General features: G+C 36.4%; 1 protein-coding gene across 1 annotated transcript in view; it reads left to right on the top strand.

Moving 5' to 3' along the window:
• The first annotated feature begins 371 nt into the window (after positions 1-371).
• LOC145668039 (mite allergen Der f 3) overlaps positions 372-23,593 on the top strand; it is a 519,747-nt gene continuing 496,525 nt past the window's right edge. Inside the window, exon 1 of the mRNA XM_081735512.1 lies at positions 372-851. The gene's annotated coding sequence lies outside the window, so the exon portion shown is untranslated. The remainder of the gene's footprint in view (positions 852-23,593) is intronic.

Below are 23,593 nucleotides of genomic sequence, written 5' to 3'. Positions count from 1 at the left end.
GGAGTCAAATAGCGAGCAACAAAAACTCAAACTACATAGATTTAGAAAAAGAAAATATACTTAAGGCAAAGAACAAAATGATAATTCTTTTCAAGGTCATTGAGGAACGAAATCATCCTTAGTTTTGATATTCGTATACAAGAAACAGGATGTAGATTTCTGGAACAGTTGAAAATCAACCACACACTCACACACACCACACATACACATAAGTTTATACATATATTGGAAGTCACACACATACATACATATACATATATATAGCGTATCAATGGTTCTTTCTTATTTTTTTAATCTTTATTCTTATTACATCAATTGCAGCATGGTATCCAGTTCCATACATTATTGGCCGCAGTCGAGATTTGTCCTGTGAGCAGTAATGTTGTTGATAGTGATGAAGTCCCGCTGATGGTCAACTGTTTGTTTATTATTATAATTCGTCTTCGGGACATCACTTTCTCTTTCCCTTCCTCTTTCATCTTCCTCTGTCTCCCTCTTTCTGTGTGTGTGAGTGCTCCCCTACTTTCCTTACTACCATTCACCACTTCCATAAAATAGTTCTCAACTTAGTCTTTGAGGCTTACGAGACATCAAAAACTTATTCCGCGTTTTCAGTTCTCGTCATCTCCTCTTTCTATTATCATCAGTAATCTATTTACTAGAAATTATAACTAGTTTCACATCAACACATTTCTCGGTTATAGTGTATGGTGCTCTTCTTAGGTAATTATTAAACGTGCTGTGTTATCAAGCAAAATAGTGAAAGTTAATGTTTGTGTATTTTAATTTGAAGATCTATTAGTGTTTCTCACAGTTGATTCAAAGGATCTCATCACGTCACTTTCAACAAGGTAAGTCAGGAAGCTATATTAAAATATTTTTACAAATTACGCATTGACTTTTATGGAAATGTAAATAAATTTAGATTGACACATAGTGGAGAACTATTTGTTCTAGTTTCCAAGTACAAATTCCATTGTAACGAGAAAGAAGGAATTTATTAATCCAGTCGCTATATATAATTAAAAAAAAAAAAACTTTAAAAATTGCACCTACGCATCATTCTTTCCTAAAGGTCGAAGGTCGAAGTGAGACGGTATGTGGTGGTATGCCATACCGCCTCTGGTTTCTCACTGCTGAAGCCATACCGCCTCTGCTTTTTCAGTGATCGAGACATACCGTCAAGGGAGAGTAGATGTCAAAAACCTTCAATAAATCCATTTTTATACACAGTGATTGACTAATAGCTTTGCACGTAAAATGATTTTATTTCTTGTATAGAAACAATTTTAAGTTGACAACACTGACTTTTTTGTTTATCTTTTTCCTACCCTTTGTTTTCAAAATGAGGTGTCTTCAAAGAAGTTTATCTAGTTTATATTTTGATGTGCCATATTAAATTGTTGCTTTCGTATGTATGTTTGTGTTCTCTTGTCTTAATTCATATGAATGTGTTTTGAACATGAGCGGATTTGGTATTGTCTGCTATGGGAGCGATTCTTTGGAACACCCCTCAGTCGAGTTGGGAGTCCGGGAGCTTTCCCACAGAAAATTATTAATATAAAAAGTCGGTTTTTGAGCATTTCCATGTATAATTCTCTATAATACAACATAAGGGAATATTTTAATTGTTTTAAAGAAAGTTGTTGAAGAGGGATCAAAGTCCCCCCCCAGTAACTAAAAAGAAGCTCTCCAGTGGTTTTCAGTCATTATGTAAATTGAAATACAATATTTTAGATAATACTGACACACTGTATTTCAACATTTAGATAGACAGTATGTGTGGTGTGTGACGACAATCAAAATCGTAATAAAACATACCGCCTCTGCTTTTTCCCAAATTCGAACACTGGGCAAGACTATTCTCGTCTGTTGGACTTCGCGTGCGAAGTTATGCGAAATGTGTTTCCTCGATTATTTTTCCATATTATAACATTTAATTGTACCGTATCCCTATTCGTCGTTATATTATTTCAATGTTTGTAAAACGATATTGGGACAGCTTATGGAAAGTTATAGTTTGTTCCTTCCCTTCGTGTAAACTGTGACATGTACTTCCTACGACAAAGGTATAATAGTGTATTCTACGAAATTCGGAATAAACAATATTTCAAAGAAAATCTGATTAATAAATGTTCATAACAAATATTGCATGGGAACTTTACTGCAAAGCATGGATGTAATGTTAGTAATACAGAAGTAGAGAGCGTATATTCACCTGATATTTTGATATTCCATCGTATACTTACTTCAAATTTACAAAGTTTGCGGGTATACGTTGAAAAGTAAGTATATATTGTTCTTCTGTGTTTCATGTTCTTTTAGTTATTTTAGCTTTACAAAATAAAGAAAAAAATGTATTGATGGACGATTCATTTATTTGTTTTGACTTTATTTCCAATTGGGAATAAACCCATCATAAACAAGTAAATTGTTCATCAATACAAATCAGGAAACGATCATTAGGAAGAAGACCTAGGTGCAGATGGGAGGACAATATTAAGATGTATTTCGTAGAAGTAGGAATACAAATTAGAAACTGAATCCAGTTGGCTAAGGAGAGAAGTCAATGGAGGCCATAGAAGTAGTTAGTTTTGAGTTTATTTCTGTATAGAAATCTTTGTTTTCATCCTTTACCATGGTAGTCAGATGTTTCAGTTTCATGCTTTATTTTCTATCTCTGTATAACAGCTCAGTCATATAACAATAAGGAACATTTGTGAGAAAGAAAGGGAGAGAGGTACAACTTGTTTCAGTTACTTCGTGGAAGCTGGGGGTTGTCATCACCAATATCTAATTGGAAATATGTCACTACAAAATTCTGATACCAGTGTAATTAAGCATCACAAACTAAGAAAACCAGAACACCAATAATGAAAATCACAAAGTGAAGGTATGCTTAAAGCAGGTGTGGCAGGCGCGTCAACCGGCAAGTCGTAAGAGAAAGCCTGCGTTAATTTGTACGTATCGTTGTTATTGTTTTATGATTCCCTCCCTCGCTACCGCGCTAGTGAATAGATAAGCAGACCACCAGTGAGTCCTAAAAGGCAAAGTAGCCCTCAAATCTAAAAAGGTTGACCAGTCTTAGAGTAGAGCAATTATTCTAATTTGGCAGCATCTCGAGTACATATGTTGCTGGAAGTCTGACATCTTAGCCTCAGTTTTATCCCGCCGCTAATCGATTATCTGGAGTTGCTTTTAATTAAACAATATAGGCCAAATCTGATTATTGGATGAGCTCCTTCGTGGTTAAGCGGTTAGCTGCATGGGAGACCCGGCCGGAGCTCATGTGTTTCGAATTCCACGTTAATCAGTAGGTCCCGTCTCATATAGTCTCACTGCTGAAAGGGACGTTAAGCTTACAATCAACTCAACTCAACTCAACTTATTATTGGATTATACTCAATTAATTCAACCAACACTAAATGCTCCTTGTAGGCTTATTCTCCTATTATCGATTCAAAATCGAGAGGCAATTTTAAAGATGTCGAAAAGGAAGGCTGTTACAACAATATACTGTGTAATGGCACAATTAGTTTTAGGCGACTTTACGGTTATATGTTGTCCTAGAAAAATATTTATATTTTAGTTCGTAATTCGGAAGTTGTTATGTTTTACTTAATTTACTTTATGATCGCTTCCAGTGTGGCTTTTTAGCCTCAATGTGTCTGGTAGAAAATAAAATCCTTTATATTCTATTTCACTTTTCTCATACAATTCCAAAAAATTATAATATATCATTATTACCCAAATAATTCATTACTTCCAAAATACTTGTGATTGGACCTCGCGGTTTATCTTGCTGTCTCCCACCGAATTTTTACGGTAGAACTGTTGCCACTAGGTTCCCATGACGGTCAAATTCGTCATGTTCGATCAATAGGCGTTTGAATGGACAGTCGGCTAAGGCAAAAAATGATGTCAGTGCAAATGACTCAACCAGAGATGAATTTAATAAAACTATCTTTTCATGGAGTTTACAGAATTGAAATTGAAGTCCTTCATACTCAGTGAAAGAAACAACACATTATTGATAATAAGTGGTATGGTTACAATTAGTGCCCTTTGACTGACTGTGGTGTCCAGAAAAGCACCAGAAAAATGATTAAAAAGTGAGCAAGACGAACGAACACCAGAAAAAAATTACATTTAACGCGAAATACATAAGAAGAGAGGAATTGAAATACTTCAACTCATAATTTAGAGAGAAAAGAAATCATTGTTTTTTTATTTCAATGAAAAGGGAAAGTAAGTTTCTCGTCCGTTTTCTATGAACTACTTACAACAGAAAATCTAATAGAAGCCGTGCTTCTCACATGTGCTCCGATTTATGGATTTCTGGAATCTTTACGTTTCACATTTTAAGACCCTAAAGTTATACAAATATACTTCTTGAACATGGGGTAAATTCATACTAAATCAACGATAGTTGCTGACAAAATTTGTTATTTTTTATATTTATACAGAAGGTTGTCCTGTATTTAAACAGTTGAAAACATTAAGATTTTATAAACCAATTTGTATATCAGCGTAAGCCTATTTTGCGCTTTACAAAGGTTTGCGGTAAACGCTGTGACTCCGTTACTTTTGAAGATATTAATTTTTAACAAACCCAATTTGAAAGAATTAAATGTACATCATGTTATATTTACTGAACGCTTAAGTTTACTATACAACAAATACTTTAACAAAATGTTGGAAAACGAAAATGGCGATTTCTGAAATTAAAAATGATTTTTAAACAAGAATTTTAGGAAAACTAAAAATTGATCAAAAGATTGCGATCTTGGCCAATAATTAGTTTTTGGATCAGGGGCCACAACATTTTTGAACGGCTCCTAAATCAAGCTTTCGTATTTTCTACTGAATAAGCACATCATACTGAGTTGAGTAAAAGTTTGGGTTTGGCTGCACTATATGTAGTTCTTCAGATACAAGGCCTGCAAGAAAATTTTTGATTGAAATATATTGCATCTTTTGATGTAAAACTGAAACATCGTTATCTTTTCTAGTCTCTAGATATAGACTTCATGGTATAAAAAGTTATTACCGGTACCTAAAAACTTTGATACCCGAGAGTGTAATTCTTGTTTACTTTTGAGTCACGATAGATAGCGGCGTAACTAGGATATTTGGATGCTGAGCCATTGCCTCTGACTCCTGAAAATTGCAAGAACCTTCTCGCAATAGAATTACAAGACCTCGTTATAATATATATATATATATATATATATATATATATATATATATATAGGGTGTTCGGTTATTGATATTCGTAACCATTATCATATATGGAAAGCTGGAACATTGTTATGTTATTAGAGTAAGTAGTCAGGAAGAATGCTCATTTTTACGGCTTCTAATGAAGCTAAAAACCGGATTCAAATTGGAGATACAATACTATTCCCTAGCATACAAGAGTTCTACATTTCTATGCAAGAACACTAATTACAGTTCTGAACAACAGATGGCAGTAAAACTTGAATTAAAGTTTTCGTACAACATACTACACAAGAATGTCCGTTGCAGTAGGGTGTCGAAATCATAAATAATTACTTCTAATACATAAACAATAGTTACTTCTAATGCACACAGATAGAGACGTAACTCTACTGGCGTCAACCGTCAAAGTAATTATTTTGCGCGTGCAGAAAATGGTCAATCATATCACCATCCTCCTCAATGCACTTTGCACTGCGCGTCCGTACATGCAGTGTTGCCCGACAGATGTCTTCTCGGTGCTCTTTGACGGTGTTGAATGTTTCTAGAATGATCTGAATTAACTCTTCTCGTGAGTTTTTCACGTCCTTCAACCACCCCCACAAGCAAAATTCTAAATGTGTAAGATTTGGGGAGCGGAGCGTCCAGTGAATAATCGACCTCCGTCCTCCGCGACCCATCCACCGATGAGAGAACTTGGAGTTAAGATATTGACATACAGCTTGTGTTGCTTGAGATGGAGCGCCGTCATGCTGGAAGTAGATGGACACCGAGTTTGAAGAGACATCTTTCAACAGTACTGGTAATTCATGTCGCAGGAAATGCAAATAATATTCACCAGTCAAACGCTGGGACAGAGAAAAGGACCAATGATTTGATCACAGATAATTCCCGCCCGAACATTTACAGAAAATCGTTCCTGATATTGTCTTACTGTTATTGTCCTAGGATTTTCGTCACTCCAACGATGGCAGTTGCGGGTGTTGTTTATCTCATTCCTGATGAAAGTTGGCTCATCGGCGAACAAGATGAATGGCAAAACATTAGGATGCTTCTGTACCTATTGGGATAAACCAACACCTAGTTCACTGTCTCCTGGATGAAGATCTTGGACTTTTTGAACATGGAACGGATAAAGCCTTTCTCCTCGCAGTACATCATGTACATACGTACGTGGAAGAGGAAGTTGATTAGAAAGTCTCCTAATGCTGGTGGTTGGACTTCGCTGTGCAGCCTGAATAACGTTGTCTTCTTGTTGAGGGGTGTATTTTGAGGCTCGTTCACATGTTAACTTCACGGTGAGAAGCTCACCAGTTCCCGCAGTTTAATATACATGTGTGTAAAGACCCGTGCAGTATGGACTCTGCGGCGAGAAATTCTTCGTTGGTATTCTTCTACGGCATCTTTGGCATTACCATCACGAAACCTGTAGGCGTACATCATATCTGCATATTCAGCTTGGTTGTATTTGAACAGCATTCTATTACAACACTATCTAACTTCTTTCACAGTCTACACACAAGCACTTTGCACTCCCTCATGGTACCGAAACTCCTGCTATCAGTTGCACACACGAGAGACAAAACTATTATTAAAGGGCCCTTTCAAGTTAATGAGCTGCGGTGCGCCATTTACAGCAGAAAAAATAATCCGAAAACATTTCGAGAGAATTGGGTATAACAGTAGCAAGTGTATGTGAGACAAGCAAAATGTTTGTGTGCATTAGATGTAATTAATTATGATTTCGAAAACCCTACTGCAATTAGTTGTTCAGAACTGTAATTAGTGTTCTTGCATAGAAATGTAGAGCTCTCATATGTTAGGGAATAGTATTGTGTCTCCAATTTTGCATAAAAACATTCGTTTATTAATATTCGTAACTATTGTTGTCTATGGAAAGTTCGAACATTTTGTTATGTTATTAGAGTAAGTAGTCAGGAAGAATGATTTTTTACGGCTTCTAATGAAGCTAAAAAGTTGACACCTCACCTGAATCTTTGGTATACAGTATCATTTTCGTCTAATCAGATACTTTTCCTATAGCGAAAGGGGTTCCACTCAAGAACAGTGCAAAATTGTTGTGAATTTTATAGGGAAATTCGAAAAATTCCCTATGTTACTTCCCTCTTCTATGCAATACTGGGACAATTTGTATACCATCTGCAAGCCTGTTTCATTAGCTTTCAAATGATATGTAATATATAACATAATCGCAACTACAGGGTGTGCTACAATGTTTCAAACGAAAATCGGCAAATGCAAGAGGAAGAAAAGTTACCTCCACCCCTATCTCCGGAACGAGAGGGAATAGACCCTATGTTTACATAAGCATTTTTTGCTTAGAATGCTCTCCCCTATCAACTCCCCAAATCTTTGATTTTCCTCACCAAACACCCTGTATATTTACCTCCAAAGAAGAGAGTCATTTTTTTTTTTAAAGTAGAAAATATTATGTGAGACATTTCAATCAATAGGAGAGGGAGGGGTAATGTAATTCATAATTACCTAGTATGATAAACAATGAAGATACTTTCTCTCGATGAATGCAGAATTAGTATATATATTATATTCAAATATGATTATATATTATATCAGGCGCATACCCAGAAATTTTCGTTGGGAGGGGTTCAAAGTTTGGGAAGTTTAATGCTACAATATATTATGTCTACATAGTATTGCACCTATGTTATTCTGCATCCAAAAACACAATAAGTGTTTATTAAATATTGGCACCTACATTCTCAGAAAAATATATAGTACTAGATTTTTTTTTAAAGGAAGAAATAGGACAGACAAAGTGTACGGTCATATCTTTATGCTACAACAATAATAAATAAGTATAATGTTATTCAGAGTGTACGAGTATAGTCTATACGTAGTTGAGGGAGTTAAAGGGCCAGTCCGGACATTAACTCTCGTAAAGCCTGCCCATTTTTAACGAAACTTAATAAGTGTCTTCCTTCAACATACAGAAATACCCCTATTATTGTAAGTTGTAATCCATAAGGAGGTAAAAACCAGTAAAATGTACTCCATGTTGCAAGTTTGCATGGGCATATGCAAAACAATTTTCCAATATCAACGACTTAAATATTATTCGATTATGATAAAACATAGTGTACACTTTTATATAGTATCATGAATACTACAACAGCTTGCGACTAAATTCGGCCTAGAATTCATCCCCACTTCAATTGAGAACAACCCATGTGTTCCATGATCATTTTCGTTAAAAAAATGTTCGATTTTGGCCTAATATTTAGTACATTTCCTTAGAGGCTTCCCAATCATCCCTCTTCAGGCAACTAAGACCAATAAAATATAAAGCAGTGGGTTTACCTTGCTATCACCCTTTCCCCGCGTTTTCTGTTAGTTTCACGATAAATTTTCTAAACCATTCGGTTTTGATACAATATTCTGTATATTTTCTTTAACTTTTTTCGGAATATCCAGTGCTAGGGATGAACATCAGTCAAAAATGAAGGGTAAATTCAGCCTCCTCGTGTGGGAGGGATTACTTTTTCTCTTCCCATTAAAAGAAACAGTGTCAATGGTAATTTCCGTTAAAACTGTTCGATTCCGGTGTAATATGTTGCACATTTTCTTTAAGGTTTTCCAATCATTCGCTCAGCATGGAGATGAAATTAGTGAGAAATAAAGTAGGGTTATCTCTCCTCGCCCGATTGTTTTAGTGTTACACGATAACATATTTACAATTTCCGTATATTTTTGTTTGGCTCTTTTTCGTAATCCTCAATGCTTCAGATTAAAATCAGTCAAAAATGATCGATGAATTTAGTTCTCTATCGTCGTGTGGATCGTCCCCCCCCCCTTCCCATCCGAATAAAAAATATGATCAAATATATATTTCGTAAAAATTGTAGATTTTCATAGAATATAGCGTATATATTTTGCACTTTGCAATTATTCTCGCTAGTTGGATTCAATGATGGCAATCTCCCCAGGATTTAAAAGCTCATCTCAAGAGGCTAAAAATCCCACTTTGTCGTTGAATTTCCCACGTAATATGTTGGCGTACTGATTATAAGAAAACACACAATATGAAAAATAATAATCAACTGTATATTACTCACTTTTTCAAACTCTGAGTATTGAGTTTTCCATGATATAAAATAAATTGTGAATAAGTTTTCTCCTTAATCGAAAACAAGCATAATTTGTTGTCAGAAATAGAGTTGGCTCTACAATATGTGTTCCTTTGTTCTTGATTTCTGCGCAAACCACATGTACTTTGCAGACAACAAACTACTTCGAGCCAAAATTTGAAAATTAGCATTGATTTCACATTTATTACTGACTCATTATGCCTATTTTTCAACCCCAAAGGATTTTGTTAATTATAAATATGGCCAATTTCCAAAGAAAAAAATCCCTTTATTTCTTTCCGAAAAATTAATGTCAACATTTCCCACAAAATGGGATTTTTCCCACATGTTGTCATCACTGCTTGGATTTAAAATCAATCGAGAACGAGAGGTCTCCTCTCATAGGTTAATAATCTAACTAACTAACTAACTCTATAGCCTTTGGAACCCGGAGGTTCAACCCTTTCGGCATCCGGGGTTTTTGGGGTATTTTTTAGACCTTCAGTCAAGCAGCTACTGCATCGTCACTATTTAACCTAGGATCATGGTTCATACCTCATTCTCTTCAGAATGGAGCTGGCTTTCAAATGGTACTACTGGACATGCTCATACCATATAGCAGAAGAGGGAAAAGTGATGTCAAAGGGAAAATTTCGGAGGGAATTTTTTTCACACTTTGGGCCCCTCTGGAACGGCCCTGTGTGAACGTAGAGATCTCAAAAAAATCTGATAAATAGTACTTGGTAGACTAAATGCGTGTGCCAAATTTCAAGTTTCTATCTTAAATACTAAGAGCGGAAGAAATTTTACCAAGAATCCCCGCAATGCCCCAAATTACCGCAAAACACCATGATCTCAGGTAAAAAAAATTCTGAGGCATCTCTATTTACCCTAGGACTATAATCCGCCAATCATTCTCTTCAGAATAGAACTGCCTTTCAGGCGGTACCATCTACATGTCTCCATCATGTATCTAAGGCGGGAAAATCCCGAAAAAAGGGATTTTTGGTCTAAATATCCCTTTTTCAACTTTTAGCCCCTCTGGACCCCCCTGTTTTAACGCAGAAATCTGAAAAAAAATCTGTTAAATACTACTTCGTGGACTGAATGTTTGTGCACAATTTCAATCTTCTAGGTGCAAAAATAAGCCCGCCAAAAAAAAAGATACCGAAAATGTCCCATATTACCCTATACAGAAGTATATTTTGATAAAAATTCCGTTACACATCCCTAATTATCCTAGGGTCATGTTTCTCCCATCATTCTCTTCAGAATAGAACTGCCTTTCAGACGGTATGACTGACGTGTCTCCATCATGTATCTAAGACGGAAAAATCCCCCCCAATCTTTTTTTTTTTTGGTCTAAATATCCCTTTTTTCAACTTTTAGCCATCTGGACCACCCCTGTTTTAGCGCAGAGATCTGAAAAAATCTGATAAATAGTACTAGGTGGGCTGAATGTTTATGCACAATTTCAATCTTCTAGGTGCAAAAGTAAGCCCGCCAAAAAATAATGAACATAGGCTTAATAAAAGAAAATATATATTTTAGAAGTATGACGTCATCAGCTCCTATCTCTCAACGCAGGAAAGTGCGAAACCATACGAAAGGTCTTCTAGAATGCCTCTGGACTTGAAAAAAAAAAAAAAAAAAAAAACCGGACGAAAAAGCTCAAATACGAGAGTTATAACGCATTGTACCATGAAATACCCGTATGGTACAAATTGTAACATCGGATGCCTTAAAGGTCAATTCCGCGTTCACAAAAGCTCTCCACTGACTTCTATCCTTCGCTAACTGCATAAGAGTTTCCACTTTGTACTCCAATCTCTGAGAGATCCACCTTAATATTGTCCTCCCATCTGTATCTAGGTTTCCTAATGGTCATTTTCCGATCGGTCTTCCAGTCAAGACTTTGAAAGCGTTTCTACTTTCTTCCATTCTAGCTACGTGACCCGCCCACCTAAGCCTCCTAGACTTGACGACCCTAACAATGTTGGGTAAACCGTATAAATTATGTAGTTCCTCGTTATGATGTTTCCACCATTCCCCATTCCCGTTCCTCTTGGGTCCGAATATTCGTCCCATAGGTCTAATAGGTTAATAGTAAATATTATTGTATCATGATATGATCAAACAATAATGATGTATGTGTTTATTGAGGTATTGTATTGTTTATTCCACATAATTCCCATTTTTACTGTATAAGTCAATCAAATGTGAGATCCCACTTATATTCTTCCTACGAAGATTTAATTAAAAATTATGTGATAACTTTCGTTAAGAATACAATTTCGTCGAATATTGTCTAATCTTTTCTTAGTGCATTCCAAACGCCGCAGTTGTTAGCAGCTGAAATGGAAAGATCGTTCTTCCCAATTTTATAAAATACATTTTCCTGAATATTTGTTAAAACATCCGATTTTTAGAGAACAATGTATGTTTTGTCGGAGATTAGAGACTTATCCCTATATTTTGCATTTGTAGTAGGATTTCTTCTGATCAACACTGAATTATAATTATTTTAGTAATGAGGAATTACACCATGTATGTAGGCAAGTTAAGTTTATTATTATTATTATTATTATTACAATGATTTTCTTACTTTTCCTTTTCACTTCTCTATTTGTTAGACACACATCTTGCAACTTGAATTTCAAGGATTTCTATACTAACTAGAGCAATTGAATTTTCTAGAGATATGTAAATCCAACGACAATATAATATTTACATATGTTTTGCTCTTACCTGTCCTTTTACTGTAAAGTTTATGTACTTATTACGAATGTATTTGAATTGCTTATATGTCTAGGGAACGTCAGTTAATTGAAGTGAGCATTAGCGAAGCTTCTACTGTTCGACTCCATTGCATTTGAGTGACTTGTCCCTCTGTCCAATTTTGATGGAAGTTGGTATGTGCCTTCGTTCCATTAGGATAAATAACCTTGCTGTTTGGAGTTGCAATCCATCAAGTACCCTTTGGGGAACTTTTGGTACAATTTGTACCATATGCGTCTTTTCATGGTACATTGCGTTATTTCTCTTCTATTTGAGCTTTTTGGTCCGTTTTTTTTCAAGTCCAGAGGCATTGTAGAAGACATTAAGTATGGTTTCAGACCTTCCTGCGTCCAGACGTAGGAGGTGATGACGTCATCAGTCTAAAATTTATTTTTTTAATTTACTAAGCCTATGTTCAATATTTTTTGGCGGGCTTATTTTTCCACGTAGAAGATTGAAATTTTGCACAAACATTCAGTTCACCGAGTGGTATTTACCAGATTTTTTTTCAGATTTCTGAGTTGAAACAGGGAGGGGGGCAATAGGGGCAAAGGGTTGAAAAAAGGGATATTTTTACCCCCAAAATCCCGTTTTTTCAGGATTTTCCCGCCTCACAAACATGATGAGGACACGTGAGTCATACCGTCTGAAAGGCAATTTTATTCTGAAGAGAATGATGTGCAAAACATGACACTAGGGTAATTAAGGATGTCTCAGGGAATTTTTTAAAAAATCCCTCTGTATACGGGAATATGGTACATTGTCAGTATATATATTTTTGGCGGGCTTACTTTTGCACCTAGAAGATTGAAATTGTGCACAAACATTCAGCCCACCGAGTAGTATTTATCAGATTTTTTCAGATCTCTGCATTAAAACAGGGGGGGGGGTCCAGAGGGGCAAAAATTGAAAAAAAGGGATTTTTAGACCAAAAAATCCCGTTTTTCACGATTTTCCCGCCTCACATACATGATGGAGAACGTGAGTCATACCGTCTGAAAAGCAGTTCCATTCTGAAGAGAATGACGGTCGAATTATTATTCTAGGGTAATTAGGGACGTCTCAGTGAATTTTTTTCAAAATATACTTCTGGTAACATAGGGCATTTTCTGAATTTTATTTTGCGGGCTTATTTTTGCACGTAGAAGATTGAAATTGTGCACAAATATTCAGTCCGCCGAGTAGTATTTAACAGATTTTTTCAGATTTCTGCGTTAAAACAGGGGAGGTCCAGAGGGGCTAAAAGTTGAAAAAAGGGAAATTTAGACCAAAAATCTCTTTTTACGGGAATTTCCCGCCTTAGATACATGATGGAGACATGTAGATGATACCGCCTGAAAGGCAGTTCTATTCAGAAGAGAATATGGGCGACACATGACCCTAGGGTATTTAGGGATGTCTCAGGAATTTTTTTCCCTGAGATCATAGTGTTTTGTGGTAATTTCGGGCACTGTTGGAATTCTTGATAAAATTTCTCCCGCCCTTAGAATTCAAGATAGAAACTTGAAATTTGGCACACTTATTCAGTATGTCAAGTACTATTTACCAGATTTTTTTAGATGGCTACGTTCACACAGGGGGGTCCAGGGGGGCCAAAGTTCGAGAAAAAAATTTCCCTCCGAAATTTTCTCTTTGACATCATTTTCCCCGCTTCTGGTATACGGTATGAGCATGAAAGTGGTACCATTTGAAAGCCAGCTTTATTATAAAGAGAATGAGGTATGATCCATGATCCTAGGATAAATAGTGACGATGCAGTAGCTGCTTGACTGAAAGTCTAAAAAATAGCCCAAAAAGCCGGGATCCTAAAAGGGTTCGTTCCATTCGGATAAATAACCTTGCTGTTTGGAGTTGCAATCCATCAAGTATAATGGAGTAAGAGGAATAAAATCCATCCACGTTGTAAGTTCACGGATTGCAATATTGACCACGTAAAAATAATTCGATTATGACAAAACTTAATGCATATTTTCTTTATGCCATTGTGAATATCTACCTACTAGGGTTAAAATCTGACAAAAGTGAACTAATTTTTCTTAAATTAAGTTTGATTTGGCATAATGTGTTTACATTTTCTTTGCGGTTTCCCGATTATTTCCTCTGAAAGGAATTAAATCTGTAAAGAATAAAGTAGTAAATTTGTCATTCTAGGCCTCCTCTCTGATATCGTTTAGATTTCCTCGATAAATTTTCTAAAATACATCCGGTTTTATAGAATAATGTACATTTTGTTTGACTTTTTCCATAATCTCCAGTGCTTGGGATTAAAATTAGTCAAGAACATGTGGTAAATTTAACTTCCCAATGAGATGTGTGCCCCCCGCCCCCTCTATTAAAGAATATGTTTCAGATCTTCCGTAAAAATATTGTTTTCATGGGATATGTTGCATATTATTTGAGGCGTCATAATTATTCAGACTACTTGGATTTAAAATCAATTGAAAACTAGAGAGTGAACTTCCCAAGTTTTTTTTTTTAATCTCTTTGATAACTAACGTAAATATTATTAGTTTTAACGCTATATAATGTATTTTGGATTTTTTTTTTTTTTTTTGTTTACATAATTCTCACTTTTGAAGATGAAGTCCAGGACTACTTCCCCCTGATAATTTAAATAAAAGATCTGTGATAACTTTCGTAAAATATACAATTTTGTCGAATGTGTACTTTTTCTGAGAATTTCGAATTGTCTCAATTGATTGGAATTGAAACGACGGAGAACGTTCTCCTCAATTTTATCTGACATAATTTCCTGAATATTTAGTAAACATGCCCAGATTTTCATAGAACACTATGTATGTTTTATCTCAAATTAGTTTGGGGTTGAAAAAGAGAGCGGGATTACCGCTCACTTCAACAGTATACAGTTTCTAACATTATTCATTACTTCTAATTAATTCAGTGATAGTTCGAGAACTTTATGTGGCACCTCTAACGGAAAAGTTAGGAACTAATGTATTTCACACAAACAAGTTAAGAAATTTAAAAAGTAAAGCGTTGATTGCATGATTGCTTCCCTAATATCCATAAAATCTTTATCATTCACCCTTACGAAGAACGCCCAATGCTTTCACAGTTAGTCTCATTTCTACATTTAACCATACCAATATGCATATGCCGGATATTTAGCATGAAATATCCCGTACTTACAAACAGTCGAAGATAATAGAACCAAGAAAGAGTAGAAAACGGAAACGGCAGAGAGTGCGTTGAACGGAGCGCTGTGATTTCCTCATAAGACCCCTTTATGTGTCCCCAGCTTCACCCGAAAATGTTAAATAGCAAGATATGCAAATTTTTACGTCATTTAAACAGGGACGGCGCCAGGAACGCTTGATGGGGTGGGCGGAAAGAGGCGGACCTAGTTGCTGGGTGGGCGGACAACGAAAATGATAACTGGGCAATGTAGACATTTTTTGACAATAATTAAATTTCAATTTTTATACTCTTTAGGTAGCTAAGGCTCAGACCGAAATAGGGGAGAAACAAGGAAGTGGAAAACAGCTGTGTTGGCCTTATAGAAGGTGCCATTCCAGCATTCACCTGGTAAGACTGAAGAAATGCAGGACTTAGGATGGGCTGCGGGAGTTCGTGGCAATATGCTCGACCTACCGAATTCCTGCGTGGCACACACACTACCTCTACTTTCAGCTTTTTAAACAATAATAACGGTGTGTTCTGTGTAGTCGAAGAAGTTCAAGACTGCTTTACCTCCTCTCCCTCCAAGAATGCACATGAATGCATAGAAATAAAAGAAGGTTCAAACAACGCAGACAACGCAGACTCTACTTTTCGTTAATAACATAAAATACACAATAAGTAGGTAAAGTAAAACAAGGATAAAATAGGCTGCTGCAAACATTTTTATCTTTGAAGTATTTATTACAAGAAAACAAGAGACAAAAAATATAAATGAGTAACTTCAGAAGCAATGCTGTCGTCTTCGCTCTCCCCAACATCTAGTTCATTTTCACTTTCCTCGAAATCGAACACTTCAAATTGCGAATCCTGGTTGTCACATGTATTTGTATTTCTTGTCTTTTTCCCCATGAAGCAGAAGGATTATCACTAACATCAACGGATAAAAAATCGCGCTTCTTTGAACACGAGAAAAACACCGAGCTTGAGAAGAAATCGCTAAATTTTTTCGACATATTAGCTGAACAAGCACCGACCGCCAAGAATTCTGAACTCAACAGAGATCAACTCAACAATGCTATAATAAGGGTTTTTACAAATCTGTTTAATGCCACACGCGTAAGACATGTGGTACATTGCTGTAAACAATTGCAAGTTGGAACCCTCTTATAAGAAGCTATCGCGCCAACACAAAGCAAGGGCGCCGATTTCTCTGTAAACGTTTGAGGGGGGGGGGGCATTCAGATGCAGAAGGCATGCATGAGAATTTTAAGACAAATTGAATTCAAATTATGCCAAATATTGTATATTCATAAATAAAATGCGGGGGCGCACATGGGCTTTGGGGGAGCCCTGGCCCCCTTGGCCCCCCAGGATCGGCGCCCTTGACACAAAGCACTACTCTCCTCCCTCTCTTTCTCAAAATGAGACAATACTGGCCAGCTCTGACCATTATTTAGTTGTCTTTTTAAAAACCACTTTTTTTTTTTTTCAGTGCAGCACATACAAACACTGGCGTTTCAATAGCACGATTGTGCGTGTGTGTTAAACTTCAATTCATTAATCACGACTTTTGGCATCATTATATTACTACAAGTATCTGTCTTAAAATCAATGTCCATTGCAGAGTAAACAGAGTCATAGAACCTATTACATTACAATCGAAAGTAATACCTATTGCTTGTGAAGTACAGGATGTCACCTTCAGTGCCGGATTTGCGTATAAGCTAAACAAGCTATAGCTCTCTTGGGGGCCCCAAAAATTTTAAAGAAAAAGTGGCTGTAATGTTATTTCCAAATAATAAGAAAAAGCAAATAAGATAAAACGCACATACAACAACGGTGTTCTGTACTGTTATGTATTAAGCTCTCATGAAGCAAGTAATAGGGCCCTGTTTTCCAACCCGCCTGCAATGGGATTTCTGTTGCGCAGCCCCGCTTATAACGGAACCCTCGTTTCCCAGCTCCGCTTGTAATGGGGATTTTGTTTCAGAGCCCCATTTGTAATAGGGACCCTGTTTTCCAGCCATTACACTTAGCTACTTTAATAAGACTTCACAGCATAAGTGATACAGTATCTTGTATGCGGATAGAACTCTAATGCTACCCTTTCTTGTACTATTTGGAATTCGACAAGAAATTGAGCCTGGTAACAGTGGATGCTTAAGAAAAAGGCATAAAACGACAAGCTCGCGAAATAATAGTAAAATATAAAGGAATTACAGCCCTAAGCGGCAATAATCTTTACATCGCGAAATTATAGCTATTTTATTTCGCTGTACGTAAGTATGAAAAATTGTTTGCAACTTTCAGAACTTGGCACTGATTTTCATAGTGATCTATAGAGTTGAGTTGATTTTGAGTTTAACGTCCCTTTCAGCAGCGAGGCCACATGAGACGGGACCTACTGATTAACGTGGAAACCGAACCACATGAGCTCCCACCGGGAATCGAACCCGGGTCTCCGACGCCAAAGGTGCGTACGCTAACCGCTTAGCCACGGAGGAGCTTATATAGTGATCTATAGAGTGCAATAATGAATCACTAAAGGCAGGGGTGGATCCAGGGGGCGATCGCCTCCCAGAATTGAATATGTTTTTATTTTAAAAATAAAACCTATCCTAAGAATTTTTACCTTTGTATTATAAACGTAAAATAAATCCTATTGACTTCGAACGACTGCCCCCCCCCTAAACATTCAAAATGGATCCGCCCCTGACTAAAGGAAAGAATAGGAGCACGAATCGTAGTGATTTCATCCATTCGTTCTAGGCATATGAGTCGTTCGTTTGTATATATTAACAGTATTTTATGTATTGTTACGTTCAGAACTGCCCGAATTTACCTTGTGTAAGTTAGTACGCAACAGGCTGAATCCATTAGGTTATCGGCATTAGTTACTACCAGTGGCGTATTTACGATTTTGTTTCGGGAGGGGCTTTGCTAACTTTCGGTGGGGCTTTGCCTGGAAATGTGAACATTCTGCAAGATATTTCATTTACTTTACTATACTAAGTGATTTCGGGGGGGGGAGGCTTAAGCCCGGAAGGCACCCCCTACATACGCCACTCGTTACTACATAGCAAGGCAAGGTACCAACATCTTTTCACGTCGCAGTAAATATATGCTACCTACATTTATAGGTCTTATAATAATTTTAGTGCAACAGTTAGGTTTTTTAACGATGTTTTTATGATTTTCAGCATTACTTACATATTTTTGAAAGTTTAGAGTAAACTCACGATATATCTATCATAATCTGGATTTTAGTTGCCCTTCTCCATTTTTAACCTTCTAAGTTCGCCTCTGGTTCCAGCGAATTTGTGTCGTATTACACCTTGTGTAATCTTCGAGGGTTGCATTCCATTTTGAGTTACTCCAGTAACCTGACCTGGAAAAAGCTCACACGATTAGTTGAGCTTCAGGCAGTAATTACCAACCCTGGATGATATTTAGACTGTATTTACTTACACGGATCCCTGGAAACGTTTCAAACTTTACCAAACTGAATAGAAACAACTTGAAATGAGAAATGATGCGGTGTCCACATATTGTAGAAGTATGGCGTGGAGCGTTGATCATAGTTGGTGCAAAAAGATCGGCAAGGGACTTTATTGGTACCAAATTAAACTACCGCTAATTTTACAAATTTTACAGTTTTTCTGTAATGTATTCAAAACAGTAAGTTAACGAAATATACACGAAAACGTATTTACTTAATAGATATGTATTAGATCCATAAATTACCATATAGCATATATTCAAACAGAAAAGGCGAAATTTTGTCGCTGAAAAAGAATGCTAGAAATAAATTGGCCCCATTATCTTCAATAGCTTAGGGCCCCATCAAACCTAAATCCGGCACTGGTCACCTTCATTATTCTACTTCTGTTGCAGGGGTGTCATTTCAGACTTCGCTTGAGGGGACAAGAACACCAACAACATAAGTCTTCCACAGTTTGCACTAGTATATTGGTAGACAATCGATAAAGTATATGTATTCCTCAAAATATTGCGGGGGGCAATTGCCCCCTCCTGTCCCCCCTTAATGACACCCCTGTTCTGTTGGGGTGGGCGGATGGGTGGGCGAGGCCATCCATCGGGTGGGCGGTTGCCCACCCCCGCCCACCCTTAGCGCCGTCCCTGCCCACAGTTCATGTCCCACATTACAGTTTACCTTGAGTTACTTACATTTATATTGAATTGCATGCGCCAAACTAACAAGCGACCATAATGTTTTAGTACTACAATAGTGTCGCGAAGTGCAACATAGACTATATTGCATACTCTGTTGTTACACTGCTTTCGGTTGACAGTGTGATGTCGGGTGCCATCATTTTAACCAATAAAGGAATGATCGTCAGGCAGCATCAACCTCGAGATATCGTTGTCGTCAGCCAGTGATTCATGCCATGATGGTGTCCAAGTCAATAAGTACAGTTTTATTTCTGGTAGACTAAAGAAATAAAAGACGAATTAACAGAGTTTGAGCTTACATTCTCGAACGTCCTGTTTACTATTCAGTTTAGCCATGTCGGTCCCGGCGTTCCCCACAGGGGACATAAAATATGACGAAATTATTATTTCTCTACAACTTTAAACTCAGACTGGCAACATTGAAATCTGTTTATAGGGGACGATCATAGATAGATCACCTTCAGTAAACAGTTTTCAATCTTGCCAGTTTGATTTTGAACAGATAAAGAAATAATAATTTCGTCATATTTTATGTTCCCTGTGTGGGACGTCGGGACCGACATGGTTAGACAACAGTGGTTAAACGCACATCAAGTGAAGTTGTTATTTGGTACAATCTATAGAAGAGTATTATGTGCAGAAGGATACTTACGGAAGTGTAACTCAACAATTTGAATGAAACTTTGCATACTTGTAGAACATCAAAATAATCGACACATATTTTTTAATTTTGACAATGATGCAGATTTAAAGGTATAAACCACCCTTTGAATGTTCGGGGTGATCTCCAAGCATAGATACAAAATAATCATTTAATGTAGAAGAAAACATACTGCCGGGAGGGTTAGGAAAGTTAATTCAAAATCTGACATCAAAATTACAAAATTCAAAATGGCGTATCCAACACTGAAAAAAAAACTACTTATAGACACAGTAGGGCACTGTACACATTACCTATACTCTTTGAACACCTACAGATGACACATATTCACCTCTTGTAGATACTGTGTTGTCCAAGTATGTCCCAGATGTATGTACAAAATGTGCAAAATGTATGTCATCACTTTGTTTTCGAACTACTTGCCGAGAAGAAGTATTTCAACTATGTTATACTAGATACTATTTCTACAGACTGAACGCTTTTGGACACACAAAGCACACTTTATAAACACAAACTTGATATATATCTCCCTCAACATCTGTACTAAAAGTGTTTAAATGCTGTTTTATTTTTTACAGTGAATATCATGATTAGGATTATAAAAAGTATTCTTGCTTGAATTGCGCTGCAGGGATTACTGCGAGAAGGTTGCAGACCGATTTGAAACCCCTTTCTGTACTTATTTTAACGGGATGCTTGATTAAAGTGAGTCTCTGCACCTCTCACTATTTGGGGTGCTTATTTAAATTGAATACCCTTGCCTTTCTCCATTCGGGGTGCTTATTTATAGTGAGTCTCATTGCCTCTCACTATTTGGGGTGATTATTGAAAGTAATTCTTCTCGCCTCTCACTAGTGTGGGTGTTTATTTATAGTGATTTCTAGTATATTTGGGTATCGTGTTAAACCTTGAAGAACGTAATAGAAGTAGAATCCAGCCTATCGATGCGTTCTTCTTTAGGTTATGGAGAAACTCTTTTGAGACATTTTTCTGACATTATCCTTCTCAACAGCTACAACATAAATTTACATCTCCGTAATAATATAATTAAGATCCAATCACTGATTCATAATCAGTTTTCTTCTCAAAGATCTGCAAGTCTTATTAGGTATGCATGCTACAAAAGCGGTTATTTGGAAGAAAAAACATCTTTTCATTTGAAAGTCCCGTAACATTTTGTTTCAAAGGTAATGCATCATTTTGCGATTTGTGCACAGTTATTGCCGTAATTAACTGCGTGTGGTGTAAACAATGTTTATGCTCTCACACTTTTTTTTTTTTTTTTTTACGGAATATCATTACTGTAAAACTTTTCTAAATAAATTTATAATTATAACCATGGAACATATATGAAGTACCGACATAGTGAGAGACTAGGGGACTCAATTTCAATAAGCACCCTGACTAGTGAGAGGTGAGGGGACTCATTATAAATAAGCACCCCGAATAGAGTAAGGTGCAGAGATGCACTGCAGAGCAATTAATTCAAGAAGACTTTGGATCCGCTATTTTGAATTTTGTAATTTTGACGTCATATTCCGAATTAGCTGTCCTAACCCCCCACCCGCCAGTATGTTTTCTTCTACATTAAATGATTGTTTCCTGTCTATGCTTGGAGACCATCCCTAACATTCAAAGGGTGGTTTCTACCCTTAAACCGAAGTACTACGCCTATACACACCAATACTAAAATAACTGAAGATTACAGGCATCAGTAGTGATTCAAATAATTGATAAGAATAAACATATTAAAATATATTGACATTGGACGTAGCTGCAAGATGCTATTATAATTCAATTTTTCAATCGGATCATTAAAATTCGGGAAATTACCACAGATTTTTCTCGTGTAGTGTTGTAAAAAAACGTTTTTTTTTCTGTGAAGTTTTTTTTCAATAAAAAACATCGTTCTTTTTCATGTTTTTTTTTCAAAAGTCTGTTTTTTTTCTGGCAACTATTATTTATTGATTTATGTTGCAGATTACTGAAATAATCAACAGAACTTGAGTCGAAGCCTTCGTAACTTACAAATTGTTTGTTTCTTCGAACCTATACGAGCAAAATTGTGTGATTATTCCTTTCGGTCCCAGGCCATTTTTGGCGTTTTCCTAATTTTCCAGTTAGTGACTTATTGCTCAAAAACTATTCATTCGATTGATATGGTTAAGGCCTTGTTTTTAAGAAAATGGATGTGGCTATTTTTTGGTGTAAGTTGCATTGCAGTGTTACCAACGAGTGGGAAATTATTGAGGGAAATGTAGGAGTGAAAATTTACAAAAAATCCCTAACCGAATTTCAAAATTTTTTTTTGTATCTAGCACCACAGCTGCTATATGGGTTCAAGTAACCTAAAGAAATCTTTGGTGTGTTGACAAGGTATAGTGAAATCCTGAAGTCGCTGGCTTCCATTCAAAGAGGGAAAGAAAAAATTCTGTCATACACATGAAATTTTGACACTTTTTACGCCTAAGAGGCAAAAACCAAATATGCCAAGGTACAGCTTCTCTAATTATCCTATTGAAACTTTTTATGGTGCGTTCTGTAGGGCAAAGAGGAAGCTTTCAAGTAGTGGTACGTTTGTTTCAATGTAGCCAGTAAGAGGGTAATAATAGAGGGGAAAAGGGAAATTTTCCGAATTTTTCACCTAATAGCGGGAATTAATTGTTTTGGCTGGAAACGCTGCCACCAGACAGACAAAAACTATCTGAAAATAAACCGTAGTACTCAAAGAATATATCCTACAAGTATCATGGCGATATATAACAAAGTAAGCATGAAATTGAAAAAAAATCTCATTCTACCTCAGAAGTTCACCATTTTCTTACCATTTCCAGAACATGGTTTATTATAAACCTCAACTGTACTTCCCCTAATTATTCTAGTGAAACTTTTTATGGTGCGCTGTGTAGGCTAAGGATGAGGCTGTTAGACACTGGTACATTTGTTCGAATGTAGCCAACAAGAAGGGAATAATAGAAATAAAAAAGGGAATTTTTCCCAAAATTTGCCCCTAAAATCTGGAATTAAAATATTTTGTAGCTGGCAACACTACTATCAGACACACACAAACTATCTTAAAATAAGCTTTGGTATCCCACTAATATATCCTACAAGTTTTGTGATGATATCTAATAAAATAAGCATGTCAATAAAAAATATCTCATTCTACCTTAAGAAAAATCACAGTTATCTTTCCAATTAGAGAACAAGGTCCACTGTAAACCTCAACTGTACTTCCCCTAATTATCCTATTGAAACTTTCTATAGTGCGTTGTGTAGAGCAAAGAATAGACTTCCAGATACTGGTACGTTTGTTCCGATATAGCCAACAAGGGAAATAATAGAGACAAAACATATAATTTTTCCAAAATTTCCCCCTAAAATCTGGAATTAAAATTTTTGTAGCTGGCAACACTGCAACCAGACAGACGCAAACTGTCTTAAATTAAACATTAGTACACCACTAATATATGCTACAAGTATTATGGCGATA

This window comes from Thermobia domestica, chromosome 13, assembly GCF_964235325.1.
Source record: "Thermobia domestica chromosome 13, izTheDome1.hap1.1, whole genome shotgun sequence".
NCBI lineage: Eukaryota > Metazoa > Arthropoda > Insecta > Zygentoma > Lepismatidae > Thermobia > Thermobia domestica.
This window is presented reverse-complemented; position numbering and strand designations above follow the sequence as displayed.